Source organism: Rhamphochromis sp. 'chilingali' (assembly GCF_963969265.1).
Source record: "Rhamphochromis sp. 'chilingali' genome assembly, chromosome: 9".
NCBI lineage: Eukaryota > Metazoa > Chordata > Actinopteri > Cichliformes > Cichlidae > Rhamphochromis > Rhamphochromis sp. 'chilingali'.
In genome coordinates, this window is record NC_137936.1 from 39,345,939 (window position 1) to 39,357,227 (window position 11,289).

The following is an 11,289-nucleotide window of genomic DNA, read 5'->3' on the forward strand; positions in this document are numbered from 1 at the left end:
GAAGCCTGATTGTTCCTCCTTCCTCGCATTCAGCACCATAATTTCCAAAATAAAAACCATGCTGAGTTCATTATGACTCGAAACCCACAAAACATCCCATAACTCCATCAGGAACGTGCTTCTCACTTACTGGAACATTTGCCCGGTTAGCTGTCATTTGTTATTAAAGATGGAGTCTGTGTTCAACTGTTTGGTTTAGGGAAAAAAGCTGTGGAAACTTCTCCACAAAGACAAATGAATAGAGAAAAGTCAGGGGAAAAGTTAGTTCTTTGCATTATATGGGTCATCAGCCCCTTTGGAAAGCAATAATGAAGTGTAATAATGTACAGTACTATTACAGCTAATTTTGTATTTAGTTCTGCTTTATTGCTTCCTTTGTATTAAAGTCATCAATCACAAAGAACTCGACTCTTTCTGAAGGTTAGCTGCATGTGCCGGGGCGCTCGGGACACTTCTTGTCATTTCTTGTTAACGTGCTGTGCGTATGGAAGTGAGCGGGCTTCGGCGAGTGTGCAGTTTGCAGGCTGTGCAGCTTAGGAGGTCAATATCATCAATGATCAGCATGATTAAAACTGAGCTGTCGGAGAATTAGGCCCTGATTAGCTGGTGTTTCTAACCGCTAAGCGAATCACAGGAAGCGCGTGGCGATGCCTCAAACTGCCACCAGACAAAAGGCAACTTACATATATTCATCAGCAGAAACCAGCTGAGTTTGATCTCCTCTGTTTCTTCTTTCCAGCAAACCGGCGGGTCCAATTTGGACTACTGAACGGCTTAGTTTAGATTAAAATGCACTGATGGTGAAAAGCTGCATGACGGTGTAGTTACACAACAAGGAAACAATGGTTGGAGGTCATGCCATGACCAAAACGATCTGTGTATCATTAACACATGTTCTCTAGCATATCGAGACTATCTCTCCACACCGCCACATATTCCATATGTACGGGGTACTCCTTGGTCGTGGCATGTGGATATTTCTTTAAGACACTCCGGCACGCCCGGCTGCGCCCCATAGCTCACGTATAAAACAGCTGTGCAGACGTGACACCGGTGATAGTTTGATCTCCACTTGTGTTGTGTGTGTGTGTGAGTGCCTTGAGAGTGCTGTATGTATGTGGCAGTTGGGTGCCCTGCCTCCCAGCATTTATGGTCCCCTGCCCACAGTTGGTTGCTGCCGTGCATGCCGGGAGAAGTTGCCTCCACGGCCCCCTCTGCAAGGCCTGGGCCGTGGAGGTTGATTATCGTGAGGTGGAGGTTGAAGAACTTCCATCCCCTCTGGCTACCACTGGAGTGGGGCCCAGATGGGTGAACCCATGTCTGGGTCACCTGATTCCGGGCCCCTCCCACAGCGTTCCCTCCCATGGCCCTCCCTGTGAGGCCTGGGCTGGTGGACGTTGATTGTCAGGAGGTTGATGTTTATGACACTTGGCTCCGGTCAGACAACCAGGGATGCCTGATGGGACTGCCTGTCTACCCTGCGGCCACCTCACTGTGAGGAAGCTGAGGGGCCTATGCAGACGTGTGAAGATGGCCGTGTTCAGTTGAAGCGGGGAGGACCCGGAGCCAGCTGTCCTCCAGCCGCCCTCCTCCCTCCTGACATCCTTTGAGTTGGGTCTAGTGGCCAGCACTGCTGCAGGCTGTGTTCTCCTGGCCTATTGCTCGCGCTTCACTGGTTTTACACACCAGTCAGACCTCGCTGCTTCTGACGGCTCGGCCAGCGGTTGACAGTTCTCCGGCCTGCGGCACTGGCTCTCTGTCTGGCACATTGCCCAAATGTTGCGGGTCTACGTGGCCAGCAGGACCTGCTCAGTGAGCTGACACCACGGCGAGTCACGTCCTTGGCTGCACTGCAGCTCCAGGCGATCTTCTCCTGGCGTGTTGCCTGCATTCGCAGACTTACGCGCCAGAGTGTTCTCCAGCCTGCAGTGCTTTGCACAAGTGTCTTGTTCTGTTCAAAGTTCACTGTTGCTGCTTGCCTGTCTGCGGACTGCGCTAGCGACCACTCAGCCCTGGGGCAGACCTTTGGGTTAAGTCCCAGCTTGGCCTTCAGCGGGCTAGACCACGAGACCCCCCATCTGCAAATGGCTGGGCGGCTTCGTGACTGTGTGGATGGACCCTTCGGGTTGCATCCCTGCCTTGACCCTGCATCTTTGCAGCTGCACTGCTGCTGCAGGCTGTGTTCCCCTGGCGTATAGCCCGCGGTTCGCCGGCTCACACGCCAGTCGGACCTCGCTGTGTCTGATATACCAGCCAGCGAGTGAGTGTTCTCCAGCACGCAGCGCTGGCTCTCTGTCTGCAGCAGGTGCCCGCTCATTGAGCTGCCACTTCCCGACTGTCCGCTACTGTCTCATCAGGCCCACTCTTGCTGGCCCCCTGTGTATGGATGGCACAGAGTGGCTGCTATGCCCTGGTGAAGCAGGCCTCGCTGTGTCTGATATGTCAGCCAGCGAATGTGTGTTCTCCAGCATCCTTTAGCCAGTCTCTGCCTGGCACATAAGCTGCTGCGGCTGCAGGCTGTATTCCCCTGGCGTATTGCCGCATTCGCCGAAGGTGCCCAGCTAGAGATCCTTGGGGGGGCGTACGCACGGGCTTGTCCTAGCCGACCGCATTCTGTCGCTCCAACCACATGCCGCCGGTTATGCTTGTCAGACCTTGCTATGTCTGACATTTCGGCCAGTGAGTGAGAGGTCCCTAGCCTGCAATCCTGGCTCCCTGTTGGTGCTTGCCTGTGTGTCACGGACTTACTCGGCCAGCACGGGGATGTCCAGTACCTGGGACTTTGTGTCAGCACCCCCCCTCCCTGTCTGTCAACAGCTCGGGGCGGCTTCGGCTTTGAGGATGGATGGGTCATATCCCTAACTTGACCTGCAGTTGCTGGCTGTGTTCCCCTGGCGTTTTGCCCGCTTCGGCGGCTTACACGCCAGTCGAACCTCACTGTGGCAAGTGAGAGTTCTCCAGCCTGTAGCGCCAACTCTCTGTCTGGCATTGCCCGCATGTCGTAGGCCTATGCAACCAGCGGGATGCCTCGCGGTTCTCGGGTTGACCTGAGCGGCCGATCACTTGCAATCCTGTGTCCTGCACGATCGGTTCAGGCCAGTCTGGCGTCTGCAGACTGCTACCTCCACCCCCTGGCTCGGCCTTCGCATTGCGAAGCCCTGACCAGGGTGGTGTCTCCATTGGTGCATTGTCACTGACTCCCTGCACCTTCACTCTCGGCGGTTCGGTTGCACTGTCTCCTCGCGGGGTGTCTTACAGAGTTACACCGTACATATGGAATATGTAACGGTGTGGAGAGATAGTCTCTCACTAAGAGAACCAAGGTTACACCATAACCGTACGATCTTGTTGTTTTTAAACGGTTCCGTTAAAGATGGGAACCAGAAATCCAGAGTTCAGCCATTAGCTCGGCTTTTGGTAACAGATCAATTGAGTTGTATGCGCTGGTGCAATCTGTCTGCTTTTAGAACTTTAGATGGTGTGAAACAAGTGAATATCCTCATCTGTGGAACCTGACTCATTGGATTCCATCACTTCCGGGTAGGTGACGTCTCATCTTCCTGCCAGTCATGGTCATGAGGGTAGGGTTTGTACCTTATAAAGTGAGTTGCCTTGAGGTGACTGTTGTTGTGATTTGATGCTAAATAAATTAAATGTAATAAACTTAAACCATCCTGTGGGCTTTGTAGAGACACATTCAGTCCACGTGCTTCAGGGGTCTACTGTAAATACATATGTGGGTAACTACAGTTAGCTCGCTGCCAACTTTCAGAGAAAAAAATGAGCAAAAATGGAACAGTTTAAACTGAGGGATGAAAGAGATCCTGCAGTAATGCTAAACAATGCTGTGTATTTTAGCATTAGAGCATGCTGCTCTAATAACCCCTCAAAATTAAATGCAACTTTACCAGATAGTGAGAGAAAGGCTCCCTGCGGGTTTGGTGAAACTTTTTATTGCTTAAACCCAACAGTTGTTCATTTTCAGCCGATACATCGTGAATCAAACTGACAGTGAGTCCAAAGATGGACCACAGCTCGTTGTGTTTTAGCATGGAGGATGTGTGTAATCTGCTTAATAAAGATCCAAAACAACACAATGGTTTCTGTCAAATAAGGAAACACAGATGCCTGATATAGTCACCGAAGGAGTGAGCAGTGCTCCCACGGCCTTTTTTAGCCTTCTGCTATGTTTTCATGTGGGGAACCTTACAGAGGTAGAGACGGGCAAGTGAGCATGAGCTGACCCTAAACAAGTCGCAGGAGACGCAGACGATGGGCAATAAACAGTCTGCATACGAGCTATCATTAGTGAAGACAGGCGTGACATCCTATTATGGATTTCTATTGTGTCAACTTCTTTCTATTTAAAGTCCACTGGAGCAAAAACAAACCTCCTGCTGACAGCAGAGTTATTTTTTCCCTCCTGCTGAGAACGTCTTCATCTGCGGTCGAGTCAGAAACAAACAAAAGAACAGAAAATCTCCAGAAAAGCTCGAGTGGGCCTCTATCGTTTCCACGCCAAAGAAACAGGAGGACTTGTGCATGTGTCTCTCTGTTAATTAGAGCGAGCCAGTTGGTTAATTGTTTGGCTGATATGGGCAGAGGAGGAAGAGGAGGAGAGAGGGAGGACGACGAGGAGGCAGAGGAGAAGGGGGCACTTGATTCATGACAGGGAACCGCAAGTTTGAAGGGTGTCGACAGATAAGACTGCAAGGGTAATTAACAGAAAGAGAGAGGGATGATGAGAGAGAGAGAGGGAAGGGAGGGAAGTGCCAAGAAGAATAAATGTCATAAAAGTGTCCCAGGATGCTATAATGACTTCAAAAAGAAAGGAAAAAATGGAGAGCTGGTGTGTGGGAGGAGGGAGATAAAGACAGGAAGTAAATGAGCGCGAGAGGGCAATGATTAAGGGCATAATTCCATTTTATTAGACAATACTGCTGCAGAGCAGGATGCCAACTGGGCATGAGCAGTGCTGAGTACATGGACAATTAACTTTTACAAAAAAACTCTCCAAAATACAAGCTTTGATGCTCCTCAGGGTCAACTAATGTCAAGGAGGAGGTGCAGGAGGAGCACAGAAACAGCCTCAGAGCAGCTCGCTAGAGCGTTTCTTTCAGGGAGCAGGAGGAGGAAGACGAAGAAGAGGAGGAACGATGGATTACAGAGGAGGGGCCGTCCTCACACCCTGACGGTCTCCAGAGGGTCTTCATTTTATCCACCCAGGTGCCTGAATTCAAGTGTTCTTAGAGGAAAAGAAACATGTAAAAGTTTTAAATAAAGTTTGGTTAAAACCACAAACCAACGCTCTGGTCACCGAGGACGTTTGTTCACAGACTGGCAGACTGAGCGATGGTCTCTGGGGGTCGGTACAGCTCACTGTCTCTGACATTTTGCACCATCGCTGCTGCTCGTGTTACTGAATCTCATTTTACTGTGTGCAGTACTGCAAATATGAGCTTGGACTGCAGGTTTGACGCTGCCTATCTCAATGAGTCGAGTCGAGTTTTAAAATCACAGCTAAAGTGTTTTCATTCACAATTAACAGACACTGCTCAAAATTGAAGGAACACTGGAAACGATCACACAACCCACAAAACGATGGTTAATGGTTTAACCACCGACACTTTCACCGACTCGTTTTTACTGACTAGGTCATATATTTGGCTGAGGTCAGTGTCACTGCTAGTAGCATGAGGTCATACCTGGACCCCACAGAGGTGGCACAGGTAGTCCAATCGTCAAAAGCTTTGCTGTGCCAAATATTCTTAAATCTGCCTAAACTGTCTGCCAGTGGGGTCAGCAAACCAGCAGATGAATCCTTCTGCTGCATGCCTTTAACGAGACACAACTGTCTAACATGTATGCTTAATTGAAGAAAATTTGGCTTATTACAGTGAAATCTGATTTCTGTTATTTAGAAATTCTTTACCTAAAACGAGTATAAATTGTTGAACAAGTTGTTTTCAAGAAATTTTTGTTTTCTTTAAGATCTTACACCTTAATTTTGATTTTCACATAAACACAAGACAAGCTTCTGTGTCACTGATACATGTCTTAAATTCAAAAATTGTTTAAGTGGCCTTAGTCTTGAAATAAGAAAAATAATCTAATTCTTATTGTGCAAGTTCACCCAAACCATTGTCAAACTCTGTAACTGGCAAATAAAGCTCAACATGAGCTGAAACAGCTTATAGATAAACAGACATATTTTCCTAGGACGAGCTTAATTTTCTCGTGCAGAACTTGTTTGTTCAGAATATGTTTTCTTTTTAGACGAAAAATACAAAAAAAACGTCCATAAAGGTTTTTTTTTAAAAACCTTGTCACTCTATAGGAGAGCTGGACAGGGCCATCGAAGGCCTTCGCCCCATCAGCAGAACCGGTATCGGGATCAGATACAGAGTGACTCCAGCTGGTGTGGATGTCTCTGACCAGACCATCGGAAACGGACTTCGAGCAGGCCCTGTGCTCGGTGCACCGTGGAGCCATAGATTACCAACAGAGCGGGTTCACCCAGAGCACGTGTGACAGACGAGGTGTGGGTCAGTGATGGTCTGTGGAGCCAGATCCATGCAGGGACACACAGACCTCTACAGGGTAGACAAGGGCACTCACTGTCAGACTCGACACTGGTGCTGTGGGCTTTAATACTATTAACACATTACCCAGGTCATATCAGTATAGATACACTAATTGTTTTCCACTGACGTGTTTTCAAAGTGTTCCTTTAATTTCTTTGATCAGTGAATTTTAAGTGTTGGTTTCGTGCAGCAGATGCAGTGTTGACGATGTCGTGTTGAAGCGAAGCTGCCAATTCAGCTGTAGGCAGTGCCACAGACAGAAGCGGTGGACCTGAGCTTCCTCTTTCCCTTAGAGATGGAATGTGGTCATTTGGGAGGAGCTCAGATTTGAGCTACTGTTCCTCCATATAAAAAGACACCTGTATGAGCTGGGTTACCTCATCTGGGAGATGCCTCTTGGACACCCCCTAGATGGTGTTTGGACATGTCCTACTGAGAGGAGACCTCAGACCGCAGACATGCTGGAGAGATTACATCTCTCATCTGGCCTGGGAGAGCCTAAGCGCCCCCTCCCACCCCTGAAGTAGCTGGAGGAGGTGGCTGAGGAGAGGGAGCGTCTGTTCGGACTCCTGTCCTGACGACCTGGACGCAGATAACCACCAGAAAATGAATGGATGGCTGTTTCCTGAGCAATGTTTCTACTTTTTTACCATCTCTATTCACAAAGCACTATTTGACCTTGATATTGAAAGGTATCATGTAAAGAACTTTTTTTGGACTTTTGTTTTAAACCCAGACTTCTTCAGAGGAGGTGGCAGCAGTTCTGTCAGCCCTGCATCTCTCAGTCTCACGGCTGCATGCAGACCTTTGCCAAGATGTTAGGGCAGTCAGTCTGATTTTGCCTTAGAGGCAAAACCTAAAGCAAAAACAAGTGAAAAGCACTTTCTTCTGCTCATTAAGCTCCGATGCTGTGAGCTCCTGTGGTAATAGATGAGGGCGACTCAGTCCCCCTCAGTGTGGGCACGGTCGTTGTCCAAATGATTTACGTCTACATTAGACCTCGGTGACACACACAACATGAACACAGCTCAGTCTCTTCTTACTGTATTTTCACAACAAGTCTGTGCATCACAGCAAAGATCTGGAGAGGATGGAGACATAAAACAATTACATTTAGCTTTCAGTGCAGGACTCCTGAAAGAATCACAGCTTCGGACCTGTGCTCAGTTTGAGCACAGCTGTCACCACACACCTGCATGAGTCCTTCCTGACTTTCTCCCTGTAACCACCTGCTATGGCGTTATAATGGTTTGTTTTTACTTGATAAAGCCGCGTGGGGACACGGATGCTTCCACAAAGAAGAATACAAGTCAGACACACGGCGTTCAACTTAAAATAGATTTATTTTATAACCAGAAATAAATAATTCACCTAAAAAGCAAACTGAGCAACAATGCAGGTGTAGCCAAGTACAGGATAGGGTAGGGGAAGTTAAAGTGGAGAGAATGGGCCAATAGCTAGATTCGTAGGAGGGTCAAGGTGAGTGGCGTGGAGAAGAATGACTGGAGCCACAGGTAAAGTGGCTTTCAATTGTGTTGAACTATCTAGCAACAATTAAACAGCACTTCATAAACAGGAATGAAAACATAAAATAAAATACAATGACAGCGATAATAATAACAACCAGAATCCTATCTGGGCTCAGATATGTCAGTCCTGTCCGTGTTCAGTCAATTCGAATCCAAAAGGTCAAAAGTCTGTGATTGGTGCGATTTCGTCCTACCGCACTGTTGCAATTGTTCGTGAGGGAAGAGCAACCTGCCCTTCTGGGCCAACTCGGAATGGCTGTGGTTCGGTTCAAAGGGAAATCCAGGTCTCACGATCCCACAAAAAAAACCTAGCGTGTAAACAACAGAGCTATTACTAATTCAGTTCACACACTATAGTGATGTATATGGCCATATGTGAAAATAATGCAAAAGCTTTAACAAAAACAAGCACAAAACATTAATTCTAATTTCTAACTACAGTCTGTACAGTGCATCTTAATCATGAATGCAATCTTTAAATTGTAATCAGCTTATTCTATCATCAAGGTGCACATTTCTATCAGAAATCAGAAATAAACCATGAACTATAGTAGATTATTTTTTCCCAGTACTGCCCCTTTAACTGAATTACAGGAGCATTGCTTTGCACTGCATAGCAATGAAGCAATATGTTAATTACAGTCAATGTACAGAATAAAATTACCAAAAAATATACAAAAGCCCACAGGCTGTAGTTCTACAGTATGTGGTAACGTATCAGCACAGTCAGAATATGCAGAGACATCTATACAGTGCTGCTCGAGCAACAAACGTAACAAAAAATAAAATAGATTCAGAACCTTTAAGATCAAAATTAACTAATCCCATCATCTTATTTTAGTGCATTTAATATTCAACATGTAATACTAGAACATCATCAGCACACAAGCTGAGTGCTCAGAGTAGCTGAACTCCGTGAGAACCCCCGTGTGTTCTCCCACAGTGAAAACGTGGTCGGCTCCAGCTACAGCTATGAGCATCAGGCTAGTTAGTAGGGGTGTAAAAATACTCGTATCGATATTGAACCGTTCGATACAGTGCTTTCGGTTCGGTACGCATATGTATCAAACAATACAAAATTTTTAATTTATTTTATCAACTTTCCTTCTGACGATGCTGTCTGTGTTGAGCGCTCAGTGGATCTGCGTTCAACTACTCTGCCTAGGCTGCACTGTCGAGTGCAGATCCACTGAGCGCAGGGCAAGCTAGCAAGACAGAAGCTAAGCTAGTTGCAACATGGCAGCTGCCTCAACGCTACCCGAAATTCAACCTCCCCCACCCTCATTCAGATCTGGCGTTTGGAACTATTTTGTTCTTCATGTGAAGTATGACCCTGAAGGTAAACGTGTCATGGGCAAAAGTAAAACAGTATGTTGGATGTGCCACGCAATGCTCAATTGGTGGGAACTAGTGCGTTAGCGCAGTTAGCTTTTTAACGTGTTGACGCCGTCCAGCCCCACGCACGGGGCGATCCGCGGTAACTTGTTGCCGCGTTATGGCGTTAATGTCATTTTAACGAGATTAATGCTACAAACTTTACCCGAGTCATTTAGACAGCCGTTAGCACATGATTCTCCTTATGGGGACCTGATATGTTTAATATGCTGCTGAGAATATAGCCCAGAAGAAGCGTATAGTATAGCTTTTATTTTGGAAAGAGACATTTCTCTGTAATAAACTCTCTTTTCCAAAGATGAGTGATTTCTCAATCAGGTAGATTTATTTTATTTTTTAATTATTTTGTTGTTTCAGCAACATTAAATTTAAAAACTGTACGTTTGAGTTAAAATATAGATTTATAATTTTAATAAATGACAAATTAAAAAGACATAAATTTTTTTGTATCGAAAAAATATCGAACCGTGACACCAAAGTATCGAACCGAACCGTGAATTTTGTGTATCGTTGCACCCCTACTAGTTAGCTTTTCAATTAGCCTGATTCGCCCAGTCCCAGTTTAACTCACCAGCACGCTTCTAATGTTCAACTCTCAGGGAGGATCTTGTCCGCTTCATCCGCACCCGTGCAGATCTACAACATTGAAATTGGGCCATTATATTCACCATTAACTTCTTGTTAGCTTTTTAGCTTCAAGGTTAGCTTAACAGCTTCTGACGCACCGCGATGGTTCCAAAGTCCAAAATGTTCTCTACAAATCAGGTCCGTTTCTCTAAGGTCCACGCAGATCTCCAGTATGGATATTTGCTCAATTTTTCAAGTTTATAGTTATTTTCCACCAACAAGCTTAGCGCTGAAAATCAGCGACGGTCTCGTGCGGTTGATCTGATATCATCGTGTTGGTGTTGTTCCTGGAACAACATAGTAAATGTTGATCTGAGAACAACACCAACACCACGATATCAGATCGTGCGTCTCGTGCACCCCATCTCTCTCTGTGTCTGAGCACATGTGATGGTACAGAGCAGGGGAAGGCGGGGCTTGTTCCTTCCTAACCAGTAGGGGTGTCAAATATACTCTTTGGGGTTTAATTCTAACATTTATTATTTATCTCTTATTATTGATTTACTTTAGATCAACTCAGTGATTAACAGAGTAATGATGAATCACAATTAACAATAACAATGTTGTATTGCATTACTGAGTCGTGTAAACTCACTGGGTTACACAGGTAACAAGTGAGGCTGTCTGTTACTCAGCTGGATCCAGCACCCAGCTCAGGGACTCTGAGACAGCCTCAGCACCCGGACAGTTTTACGTATCTTCATTTCTCAGAGACTCTGCAGCAGAATCAAACAGGAAATCACGCTTGTGCCGCAGATATTTGTGTCTCTGAGGTGACAGGTTGCATCCAGGTGGGCACACCACTTTACATCCTGGAGTTCTTTAGACAAACGTGATTGGTTGAGTCGTTAAAAGTGCAGACAGTTTAAATTCAGTGTTCAACGAATCCTGTTCATGTGTCTCTGTGTTTCGTGCATTTCAAACATCTGAACATTTGCAATGATTTCAGTTACGCTCATTCTCCTCAGTTTCTCCTCATGTTTAATACTACTGCAGTGTTAGTTTGTGGTTCAGTGAAACATCTGGATAATTTCACACACACATAATTTGACTTGATGTCATCTCAGATAAAACCTTTTTTTGGATAAAGTTGCACGCACTGATGTCCACGCAAGCGAACAATGTGATTATTTCCACTGTGTTCTCACCTGGGC

General features: G+C 46.2%; 1 long non-coding RNA gene across 1 annotated transcript; it reads right to left on the reverse strand.

Annotated features, from left to right (window-relative positions):
- Positions 1 to 7,988: 7,988 nt before the first annotated feature.
- LOC308402645 lies at positions 7,989 to 10,497 on the reverse strand. The gene is made up of 3 exons (XR_013972789.1): positions 10,234 to 10,497; positions 10,080 to 10,144; positions 7,989 to 8,421 (listed from the first exon to the last, which is right to left on the reverse strand). It is a non-coding gene; the product is annotated as an uncharacterized lncRNA (long non-coding RNA).
- Between the last annotated feature and the right edge of the window lie 792 nt (positions 10,498 to 11,289).